The sequence below is a fragment of the Bolinopsis microptera genome, chromosome 1, assembly GCF_026151205.1.
Source record: "Bolinopsis microptera isolate Bmic1 chromosome 1, MBARI_Bmic_1.0, whole genome shotgun sequence".
NCBI lineage: Eukaryota > Metazoa > Ctenophora > Tentaculata > Lobata > Bolinopsidae > Bolinopsis > Bolinopsis microptera.
This window is the reverse complement of record NC_087072.1, coordinates 26,098,821-26,111,733: the sequence shown is the minus strand read 5'-3', so window position 1 is coordinate 26,111,733 and position 12,913 is coordinate 26,098,821.

The window sequence follows — 12,913 nt, the reverse complement described above, 5'->3', positions numbered from 1 at the left end:
TTTCCCCAAGTTTTTCCAAAAAAATTTCCCCCTTCGGGTTTTTTTTTCCCCCTAACTTTTTTTTTTTTTTTCCAAAAATTTTTTAAATTTCCCAAAAACGTTTTTTTTTCCCCCCTAATTTTTTTTTTTTTTTTTTTTAATTTTTTAAAGTTTTTTTTTTTTTTCCCCCCCCAAAATTTTTTTTTTTTTTTAAAAATTTTTTTAACCCCTGTTTTTTTTAATTTTTTAAAATTTTTCCCAAAATTTTTTTTTTTTTTTTTTTTTTTTTTTTTTTTTTTTTTTTTTTTTTTAAAAATTTTCCCTTTTTTAAAAGTTTTTAAAAAAATTTTTTTTTCCCCTAGTTTTTTTTTTTTTGTATTTCCCCAATAAAATTTTTTTTTTTTTTTTTTTTTTTTCCCCCTAACGTTTTTTTTTTTTTCCCCCCCCTTTTTTTAAAATTTTTTCAAAAGTTTGTTTTTTTTAACCCTTTTTTTCCCCCAAAAAATTTTTCCAATTTTTTTTCCCAAAAAGTTTTAAGGGTTTTTTTTTAAAAAAGTTTTTTTTTTTAAAAATTTTTTTTTTTTTTTTTTTTTTTCCCAAATTTTTTTTTTTTTCAAAGTTTTTTTTCCCCCTTTAACGTTTTTTTTTTAAAGTTTTTTTTTTTCCCCTTTTTTTTTAATTTAAAAACCCTTTTTTTAAAAGGTTTTTTTTTAAACGTTTTTTTTAAAGTTTTTTTCCCAAGTTTTATTTTTTTTAAAATTTTTTTTTTAAATTTTTTCGGGGGTTTTTTTTTTTTTTCCCCCCTAACGTTTTTTTTTTATTATTTTTTTTTTTTTACCCCAATTTAAAATTTTTTTTTTCCTTTAATTTTTTTTAAAATTTTTTTTTTTTTTTTTTTTTTTTTTTCCCCCCTTTTTAATTTTTTTTTAAATTTTAAGTTTTTTTTTTTTTTTTTTTTTTTGTTTCAAAGTTTTTAATTTTTTTGTTTTTTTCCCTTAAAGGGTTTTTTTTAAATTTTTTTTTCCCCCCAAAAAATTTTGTGCCCCAACTTTTTTTTGTTTTTTTTTTTTCCCCCAAAAAAGTTTTTTGTTTTTTTTTCCCCCTAATTTTAAACCCCCTTTTCAAGTTTTTTTTTTTTTTTTTTTTTTTTTTTTTTTCCCAAAAAAAAAATTTTTTTTCAAAGTTTTTTTTTTTTTGTTTTTCCCCCATTTTCAAGATTCCTAACGTTTCAAGTAGTTCCTAACGTTTCAAGTAGTTCCTAACGTTTCAAGTAGTTCCTAACGTTTCAAGTAGTTCCTAACGTTTCAAGTAGTTCCTAACGTTTCAAGTAGTTCCTAACGTTTCAAGTAGTTCCTAACGTTTCAAGTAGTTCCTAACGTTTCAAGTAGTTCCTAACGTTTCAAGTAGTTCCTAACGTTCAAGTAGTTCCTAACGTTTCAAGTAGTTCCTAACGTTTCAAGTAGTTCCTAACGTTTCAAGTAGTTCCTAACGTTTCAAGTAGTTCCTAACGTTTCAAGTAGTTCCTAACGTTTCAAGTAGTTCCTAACGTTTCAAGTAGTTCCTAACGTTTCAAGTAGTTCCTAACGTTTCAAGTAGTTCCTAACGTTTCAAGTAGTTCCTAACGTTTCAAGTAGTTCCTAACGTTTCAAGTAGTTCCTAACGTTTCAAGTAGTTCCTAACGTTTCAAGTAGTTCCTAACGTTTCAAGTAGTTCCTAACGTTTCAAGTAGTTCCTAACGTTTCAAGTAGTTCCTAACGTTTCAAGTAGTTCCTAACGTTTCAAGTAGTTCCTAACGTTTCAAGTAGTTCCTAACGTTTCAAGTAGTTCCTAACGTTTCAAGTAGTTCCTAACGTTTCAAGTAGTTCCTAACGTTTCAAGTAGTTCCTAACGTTTCAAGTAGTTCCTAACGTTTCAAGTAGTTCCTAACGTTTCAAGTAGTTCCTAACGTTTCAAGTAGTTCCTAACGTTTCAAGTAGTTCCTAACGTTTCAAGTAGTTCCTAACGTTTCAAGTAGTTCCTAACGTTTCAAGTAGTTCCTAACGTTTCAAGTAGTTCCTAACGTTTCAAGTAGTTCCTAACGTTTCAAGTAGTTCCTAACGTTTCAAGTAGTTCCTAACGTTTCAAGTAGTTCCTAACGTTTCAAGTAGTTCCTAACGTTTCAAGTAGTTCCTAACGTTTCAAGTAGTTCCTAACGTTTCAAGTAGTTCCTAACGTTTCAAGTAGTTCCTAACGTTTCAAGTAGTTCCTAACGTTTCAAGTAGTTCCTAACGTTTCAAGTAGTTCCTAACGTTTCAAGTAGTTCCTAACGTTTCAAGTAGTTCCTAACGTTTCAAGTAGTTCCTAACGTTTCAAGTAGTTCCTAACGTTTCAAGTAGTTCCTAACGTTTCAAGTAGTTCCTAACGTTTCAAGTAGTTCCTAACGTTTCAAGTAGTTCCTAACGTTTCAAGTAGTTCCTAACGTTTCAAGTAGTTCCTAACGTTTCAAGTAGTTCCTAACGTTTCAAGTAGTTCCTAACGTTTCAAGTAGTTCCTAACGTTTCAAGTAGTTCCTAACGTTTCAAGTAGTTCCTAACGTTTCAAGTAGTTCCTAACGTTTCAAGTAGTTCCTAACGTTTCAAGTAGTTCCTAACGTTTCAAGTAGTTCCTAACGTTTCAAGTAGTTCCTAACGTTTCAAGTAGTTCCTAACGTTTCAAGTAGTTCCTAACGTTTCAAGTAGTTCCTAACGTTTCAAGTAGTTCCTAACGTTCAAGTAGTTCCTAACGTTTCAAGTAGTTCCTAACGTTTCAAGTAGTTCCTAACGTTCCAAGTAGTTCCTAACGTTTCAAGTAGTTCCTAACGTTTCAAGTAGTTCCTAACGTTTCAAGTAGTTCCTAACGTTTCAAGTAGTTCCTAACGTTTCAAGTAGTTTCTAACGTTCCAAGTAGTTCCTAACGTTTCAAATAGTTCCTAACGTTTCAAGTAGTTCCTAACGTTTCAAGTAGTTCCTAACGTTTCAAGTAGTTCCTAACGTTTCAAGTAGTTCCTAACGTTTCAAGTAGTTCCTAACGTTTCAAGTAGTTCCTAACGTTCCAAGTAGTTCCTAACATTTCAAGTAGTTCCTAACGTTTCAAGTAGTTTCTAACGTTCCAAGTAGTTCCTAACGTTTCAAGTAGTTCCTAACGTTTCAAGTAGTTCCTAACGTTTCAAGTAGTTCCTAACGTTTCAAGTAGTTCCTAACATTTCAAGTAGTTCCTAACGTTTCAAGTAGTTCCTAACATTTCAAGTAGTTTCTAACGTTTCAAGTAGTTCCTAACGTTTCAAGTAGTTCCTAACGTTTCAAGTAGTTCCTAACGTTTCAAGTAGTTCCTAATGTTTCAAGTAGTTCCTAACGTTTCAAGTAGTTTCTAACGTTTCAAGTAGTTCCTAACGTTTCAAGTAGTTCCTAACGTTTCAAGTAGTTCCTAACGTTTCAAGTAGTTCCTAACGTTTCAAGTAGTTCCTAACGTTTCAAGTAGTTCCTAACGTTTCAAGTAGTTCCTAACGTTTCAAGTAGTTCCTAACGTTTCAAGTAGTTCCTAACGTTTCAAGTAGTTCTTAACGTTTCAAGTAATTCCTAACGTTTCAAGTAGTTCCTAACGTTTCAAGTAGTTCCTAACATTTCAAGTAGTTCCTAACGTTTCAAGTAGTTCCTAACGTTTCAAGTAGTTCCTAACGTTTCAAGTAGTTCCTATCATTTCAAGTAGTTCCTAACGTTTCAAGTAGTTCCTAACGTTTCAAGTAGTTCCTAACGTTTCAAGTAGTTCCTAACGTTTCAAGTAGTTCCTAACGTTTCAAGTAGTTCCTAACGTTTCAAGTAGTTCCTAACGTTTCAAGTAGTTCCTAACGTTTCAAGTAGTTCCTAACATTTCAAGTAGTTCCTAACGTTTCAAGTAGTTCCTAACGTTTCAAGTAGTTCCTAACGTTTCAAGTAGTTCCTAACGTTTCAAGTAGTTCCTAACGTTTCAAGTAGTTACTAACGTTTCAAGTAGTTCCTAACGTTTCAAGTAGTTCCTAACGTTTCAAGTAGTTCCTAACGTTTCAAGTAGTTCCTAACGTTTCAAGTAGTTCCTAACGTTTCAAGTAGTTCCTAACGTTTCAAGTAGTTCCTAACGTTTCAAGTAGTTCCTAACGTTTCAAGAAGTTCCTAACGTTTCAAGTAGTTCCTAACGTTTCAAGTAGTTCCTAACGTTTCAAGTAGTTCCTAACGTTTCAAGTAGTTCCTAACGTTTCAAGTAGTTACTAACGTTTCAAGTAGTTCCTAACGTTTCAAGTAGTTCCTAACGTTTCAAGTAGTTCCTAACGTTTCAAGTAGTTCCTAACGTTTCAAGTAGTTCCTAACGTTTCAAGTAGTTCCTAACGTTTCAAGTAGTTCCTAACGTTTCAAGTAGTTCCTAACGTTTCAAGTAGTTCCTAACGTTTCAAGTAGTTCCTAACGTTTCAAGTAGTTCCTAACGTTTCAAGTAGTTCCTAACGTTTCAAGTAGTTCCTAACGTTTCAAGTAGTTCCTAACGTTTCCAGTAGTTCCTAACATTTCAAGTAGTTCCTAACGTTTCAAGTAGTTCCTAACGTTTCAAGTAGTTCCTAACGTTTCAAGTAGTTCCTAACGTTTCAAGTAGTTCCTAACGTTTCAAGTAGTTCCTAACGTTTCAAGTAGTTCCTAACGTTTCAAGTAGTTCCTAACGTTTCAAGTAGTTCCTAACGTTTCAAGTAGTTCCTAACGTTTCAAGTAGTTACTAACGTTTCAAGTAGTTCCTAACGTTTCAAGTAGTTCCTAACGTTTCAAGTAGTTCCTAACGTTTCAAGTAGTTCCTAACGTTTCAAGTAGTTCCTAACGTTTCAAGTAGTTCCTAACATTTCAAGTAGTTCCTTACGTTTCAAGTAGTTCCTAACGTTTCAAGTAGTTCCTAACGTTTCAAGTAGTTCCTAACGTTTCAAGTAGTTCCTAACGTTTCAAGTAGTTCCTAACGTTTCAAGTAGTTCCTAACGTTTCAAGTAGTTCCTAACGTTTCAAGTAGTTCCTAACGTTTCAAGTAGTTCCTAACGTTTCAAGCAGTTCCTAACGTTTCAAGTAGTTCCTAACGTTTCAAGTAGTTCCTAACGTTTCAAGTAGTTCCTAACGTTTCAAGTAGCTCCTAACGTTTCAAGTAGCTCCTAACGTTTCAAGTAGTTCCTAACGTTTCAAGTAGTTCCTAACGTTTCAAGTAGTTCCTAACGTTTCAAGTAGCTCCTAACGTTTCAAGTAGTTCCTAACGTTTCAAGTAGTTCCTAACGTTTCAAGTAGTTCCTAACGTTTCAAGTAGTTACTAACGTTTCAAGTAGTTCCTAACGTTTCAAGTAGTTCCTAACGTTTCAAGTAGTTCCTAACGTTTCAAGTAGTTCCTAACGTTTCAAGTAGTTCCTAACGTTTCAAGTAGTTCCTAACGTTTCAAGTAGTTCCTAACGTTTCAAGTAGTTCCTAACGTTTCAAGTAGTTCCTAACGTTTCAAGTAGCTCCTAACGTTTCAAGTAGCTCCTAACGTTTCAAGTAGTTCCTAACGTTTCAAGTAGTTCCTAACGTTTCAAGTAGTTCCTAACGTTTCAAGTAGTTCCTAACGTTTCAAGTAGTTCCTAACGTTTCAAGTAGTTCCTAACGTTTCAAGTAGTTCCTAACGTTTCAAGTAGTTCCTAACGTTTCAAGTAGTTCCTAACGTTTCAAGTAGTTCCTAAAGTTTCAAGTAGTTCCTAACGTTTCAAGTTGTTTCATGTAGTTCCTAACGTTTCAAGTAGTTCCTAACGTTTCAAGTAGTTCCTAACGTTTCAAGTAGTTCCTAACGTTTCAAGTAGTTCCTAACGTTTCAAGTATAGAAATAACTTAAGGCCAACTATTATTACAATTATAAATCTCAATCACAAATTCTAAATCGTTACACTATAGTACTATCTCTGCAAGTTACAGAAGTAACCCAATTTGACGATAAACACCAAAATACAGTAAGTTACTGAGATAGTACTATAGTGTAACGAGTAATCGTACATTTATGGAGGGGCGGTCAGCTCCTTATTTACAACCTGTTGAGATAGGCCAATCTTCTGTAGCTCCGAGTCCTCTAGCCCTGGCATTCCAGAATACAGGGTCCAACCAGCTATGTTCAGGAATGTTTGTGGTGTACTCAGTGGTTGCCATGATGCCCACTCTTCCGTATCTTTGGTAGTAATTGTTCCTGACTCCTGAATGATCTGCCAACAGGAACCTCAATACGTAGCAAGCTCTCTTCAAGGCATCGTCCGGAACTCTGCTGGAAGACACAACTGGTATCCCGTACGCTTCAGTGTATTTCTGATAGAACTGAGTCAGACCGTGCGGGTACATTTCACTTGCATACCTAAGATTAGAGGGAACACCTCTAACGTAGTTACAGCTGTGGGTTTGAGTTGCAGACCCCCTCCTCGCCTGAACTCCGTACTCTAAAACACCAGCTGGACCAAGTGGTGGACTACCGTTTCTGAGAGGACCATCCTCAGCCTCAAACACAACTGCAGTGTCAGCATCTATTGCTCGTTCGAAGATGACACTACTTTGAGTCACAGCAAGTAATCCTACCAATATCAGTAGTGCATCCCTCATCGCTAGAAACTTTGTTTAACTTTAAACGACATAAATAATATAAAACGACATAGTGACCCTGGTCATAAAGAAAGTTCGCACTGGAACCCCCTACTTATACGAGATGGACCACGTTTTTCCCAATTCAACTTTAGAAGATTGTCACAGGAAGAACTTTTAAGACAGGCATATGATATTTCACATGTCTATAGTTCAACTAATTGAGTTTCGATTAATAAAATTTGACCAAAACCCATAATTGGGTAGAGTGGACCGCTGCCAGTATCTCTCTTTCCCAAACAAAAGGAAATGATACAGGTATTAAATTTATTTTAACTTTGTGGAAAAAAATAAGATCATTTAAGTCAAACGTTTGACTTAAATGATAAAGGGCCCGGCGACGTTTCTGATCAATGACAATATGGCCATTTCTTCTGACCATACCAAGTTGTTGGTAGGCCTTAGTATAAATTCTGCCGCATTGCCTATTCCAACTTAGCTCAGGAGTAATATCGACTACAAGATCTTTTTCTAAGGCTCATGGTAGTCGGGTAGGAGAGCCATCAAGATTATATGCGAATGGAGGAGATTCAGATTCCCTGAAACAACAAGAACTTTACACTTTGCTGGATTACTGGGCGGCGCTCAGCCTGTCATTCCGCCTAATCTCTATGATTATGAACATAAATATAATAGCTTGGGGTCCCCAGGTAATTTGCTGGATGGAATCGCAGTTTGTTCCTTAGTGCCCAATCAGAAAGATAGTCTATATCCATTTGCAAAGTAGCATTATGAGAAGATGAATGTATTTTACGCCAGATCTTTGTATCATCGGCATACAAAACAATATCAGTATCATTCGAAAGGCCAATGGGAATATCATTGATAAACAATACAAAGAGTAAAGGAGCAAGAATACAGCCCTGGGGGACACCAGAATTAACTGAAAGGGTAGAAGACATCTCAGTACCAATAACTACTCTTTGGTAATATAACGGCCTTGAAGGTAATTGGTAAGGAATTTGAGAAGTGTACCATCGATGTTCTTTAAGCGGGAAATTCCAGTCCAAACCCTGGAAACATGACATAAAGGATTTGTTTTACTTGTTGCATGAAAAGCACTAATATAAGGTCTTTAGCTTATGAAGAAGGATATCGTGATTTACAGAATCAAATGCCTTAGCAAAATCCAAATACACAACATAATTGATAATGTTTTCGTTAAGAGACAATGCCAGGCTATCACAAAAGTCAACAATATTGGTTGTGCATGACTTGTGCTCTAGAAAACCATGCTGCCTGGGATCAAGAAGGGTACTTGTCAAAGAAAGCAGTTTACGTTTAACAATGCGCTCAAAAACTTTCATGACTAGACAAGTAAAGGTATTGGTTTATAGTTTTCAACCTCACTTTTCTTACCTTTCTTAAATATTGGGACAACATTTGCAAGTTTCCATTCTTGTGGAATGTAGCCGCTGTTGTAGGAACCACGAAAGATGCATGTTAGAGGGTAAGCTAAACCTACGGAACGATTCTTGAGAACTTTACCGTGTAAACCATCTGGGCCATGGGCTTTATTTGAATTGATATTTGAAAGAAGCTTACGAACATCCCGATGATCAAAGTCAATATCAAAATTAACATCATTGACATAGGAGATGTCAGTGTCATAAAATGAAGGATCCGAAAACTGGTGATAAAAGAAATTTACTCCCACGGCATAAAAGAGTAATCAGTAATGTTATCTGAATTTTATAATCGCTAGGCTTCTGAACTTCTGATGAATCCTGACATGTAATATGTTTTGTTTTAAAGACCTTTAATTCACACACCAAAAATTTTATCAAATTACAAATTTCCTAATATATACGTCTCTTATTATAATTAAGTTAAAAAGTCAGGGGTGCAGCAGTTGTACTTCAATTAAAATAATTAATCACGCCGGATCACAATGTTATTTTATCAAAATCAGCTATTCGTTTAATATCAGAATATGCAATATAAATTAACAGATTTCTGGTTCATTGAAAAATTCTGGTATTGAAAATACTGAACACGGCATAGAAGAGTAACCAGCAAAGTTATCTGAATTTTATAATCGCTAGGTTCCTGAACTTCTGATGAATCCTGACATGTAATATCGGAATATGTAATATAAATTGTCAGATTTCTGGTTCATGCCAGCTCACAGCTGGATTGTATCCTGCTAATTTACTTGAAGATACTAAACACGGCACAAAAGAGTAACTAGCAATGTTTCCTGAATTTTATAAAATTCAGGAAAAATGTTGGCCCCTTTAATGTTGGCCCCTTTTCCAGATTTTATGGGGGGGGGGGGGGCGGTCGCCCCCTCTTTCTACATGAGTACACTCTAGGAAGGCTAGAGCTGCGGCTAGGCTAACTGATAGTCGGGTTTTAGTGGCGTCGAGATCAGACCGAACAGGATCTTGAGGATGAGTCTTTCTCGTACGTTCATTGCGGAAGACTTCATAATATTGAGAAGAAGGAAAGATTTCGTTGCTAGAGATAGACTTTTTGAGCCAAGTCTCATTTAGGGCTTCAATAGCAAATATCTTTATGAAGGAGCAAGCTAACAAAACTTTCTGGTAAGTTTTCAGAATGCTTGAACAATTATTTAACTTCAATATGGCCTCAAATTTTGAATAAAATTACTCCTAAATGGTGTAAAATCAATTTGAAAAGTTGTTACTTTGTCAAAATCAATTAAAAAACGGTTAACTTGATGACGTCATCAAGGGATGTTAATGACGTAAAATAAGTTTCGATAAAGTCTCAATAACCTTCGGGCTACAATTACAAGTTTTTTAGGTAAAATTATTTATTAACCTCATTTTGGCCTCCTACAAGTAGACTCGGCGATTTCTGAAATGTTGAGCTTGAAGAGGATGAATCAATCTTTATTGTTTACATATTAGACAGTCACAATACCGAACCTACTCGAAAATATACACAAAATTATACTTGTTAGCCTCATTTCACCCTCTCAAAAGGTGGTTAGCCTCATATTTTCGCCTTTAATATTTAAAGCTTAGATCTCGATCAAGTATAATCACTATATCAATATGGATCATTGAAGGATCAGAAGTGTGGAGGAAGAGGATGTAACACTTGTTTACTTGTTTAATTAAGATGAGAATGGTGAGGAACTACGCTTGGATTGCAGACTCGATTGCAAAAGCAACAGCATCATATACATTGCACAGTGTACCCTTTCTAGCAATTTGCCCCAAAAATTGAAGGAGGACACCTATTTTGGACAAACTGTTTAACTTTACCCCATGCATGTGCGCACTGCGCATGAATGGCCATAGAAATAAATTTAAGATAGACAGTTCTTTGACTTATGAGAAATCGGCCCTTTCAATACATTGTTTTTTGACCCATAAATCCTCCTTTAACATGTCATTTTATAAATTAGGAATTTTTTTCCCTACTCTTGCCGAAGGCAAAAAGATCGTAGGGAATAAGTAATCGGGTTTGGATATATGAGCTGGCCCGACGGTCCTACGGTGTCGACAAAAGTCTGCTCCTTCGCAATATAGACCACTCCCCTATAATTATGTGTATAAAAGGAGTCTATTTTGCGCGCGCGACGCTGGTTATGAGTTAATTAATTACAGGCATAGCAACCAGTTTTTGGTGCTTGACGACTGTTACAAACGGATCAATCATCAATATAGGTGTTATTTGTGTGAAACAAGCTTAACAAATTACCGAGTGATAAAATTCAGCAAGTCAAAACAAATAAAATTATGATGTCAGCTGATAAACTCGTGGCTGTGGGCTGATTATTTAACAGTTAATCGACACTGAATGGTAGAAAGCATTGGAATACATAGTTGAGAACAAATGTTACTTCACAGTTACATTCAAGAAGCAACTATAATATCAAGATTGTGGTATGCTTTTAAAGAATCCTATATCAAATAAAAGGCTCGAAAGTCGATGGTGCTGTGATGTGTCGAGCTTAAGAATCAAAATGTATTAGTTTATGTTAGATACAAATAATAACTAAGACGAGACAGCATATTTTATTACAGTCAATAAGTTGGCATACGATGCAGTAATATGACGTGACATGATACGCATATCGTATTAACACGAAACAAAACCGCGCAAAGTATGAAATGATCTACAACCAAACCACATACAGATCGACGGCGACACCTCAGATGCGCGCAGGATTTTTCAAGTTCTGCACGCCTAGTATAATATAAACGTTTATTACATTGTACATGCGCCAAACACCACTCTGGGATACAATAAAGTAGAACAATTTAATTGTATGCAGTAGGGAAATTTGATCGTGCGTGGTATTACCGCGGCGAAATTCTTGTTAAGAAAGTGAAGCCGCTGGATTTAGATAGAGAAGAGGCCAGACTGATTGATAAATTTAGGACTTAGATTTGGGGCTTAAATAGGATAGTAGTTGTTAGATGATTTCATATTTATATATTTTCATCTTCATGTTTCTATGTGTTGTCACTGCATTTTAATATTGAGTTCTGATTATTTGTACATGATTTTCCCCATTCGAATTTTGATTCCCTGGTTGGCGAGTTTTCAGACATTGGTCTGTTTTAGTTCATAAAAGTTTTCTGACTTACGTATTCAGGTCTCATGATGTAGTTTTTCTATGAAGATTTCAACCGGAACCTTGTGTGTTTACTAATACTGTGTGTCCAATCAAATAAAAATCACTATGGATTATAGTTATACTTGCAACTCGGATATCATGGACGTAACATGAGAAAGTTCTTTTTTGAAAGTGATGAGGCTAATTCGTTAGCCTCAATTGTCCCTCGCAGTTCAATCACTCCTACTGAGTCTTGTGAGTGAGCTAGGAGGTCGCCGGACATCTCATTTTAAAGCCGTATCGATTTTCTATACGCATACCAAAAATCAAATGCCTAACTAAAACAGAAATGAAATTACAGAAGTTTTAAATTTTTTGTCAAAACGAACTTTTAGGGGTGTTTCTATTACGACCAGGGTCCAATACGGATGATGATTAATCACTCTACACTACTAACTACACATTCTGACGGACAATCCGGAAAACCTCTCGACTCTGAACACAACTGTAACCCAGTCATGTGTTGTTGCAACAACAACATCGTGCTACACAAAATGGTGACCATCAATAAATTTTACTCTTAGATCTGCTAGTGTAATCGCATTAACCGGAGTTAATAGCGTTACCTGTTACCATCGCGATACGGGTATTAATTTACCTCCCAGCGGTGAGACACCGCTTCCCTCCATCGCCATGTTTGAAGCTCTCCCATCATCTGATCTACTTCAGAGGGAAGTAATTTATTTTATATTTTAAAATTGTTATTATTCCAGTATAACAAACAAATTTTCTAATCGTGTTAAATCGTGTAAATCGTTATCCGAAGCCATGACAGTCATACCTAGCTTTAAAATAATATTACCAGGTTCATGCCTGCCACTTCAAAAATAAAATGAGACCAGTAATTTCGTTATTGTTGATTTAAATTACGTTTGACTGGTAAATTATAATCAAATTTTATTAGTATTAATTGAATCTCCTATTTTATGGGAGACTAAAAAGGGCATTGCTTTTAAAAGCAAATAATTTTAAAATAAATTCATCCACTTGGCCAACACGCATCGCTGATTATTTCACGTCTGATAATGATAATGATATTTTAAAATATTTGAACAAATATTAACCATCGACGAGTCCAGTTTGGCGCGCGTCTTGGTACATAGGTTGAAGGTTATTAACCTACAAGTTTAACACAAACTTTTTTCCAGTTTGCATAATATAATTTCAGTTTCCCCATTCCCAGTAAGGTCTTCATTTGCAGAAACACTTTTATTTTAGGGGTCGTTCACATATTACGTAATCAGCCGAGGGGGGAGGGGGGTTTCCAAATGCTTACGGTTGATTACGGGGGGGGGGGGGTTTCGGCCGTTGATTACGTAATCAAAATTTTCTTTTTTACCCTCTAGAATAATAACAATTTGACAATATTTTAATTCAAATTCCACTCAATTTCACTCTGATAGTGATAAAATTTAGAAATTTATCGAATATCCGGCTATAATAGTAAGTAGTTTAGAAGGTGCTTGGCCGGATATCATAACAATGATTTCGGCTCGTCATGATAGCATGATCAGGGTAGCATGAAACGTAGAGAAAAGTGATTTCTAGGAAAAAAGTAAAGGGGGGGTCGGGGGTGGTCAGGCCATGATTACGTAATATTGCTGTCAGGAGGGGGGGGGGTTGGGTCTTGATTACGGTTGATTTTGTCATACGTTGTATGACCCGCCGCGCACGA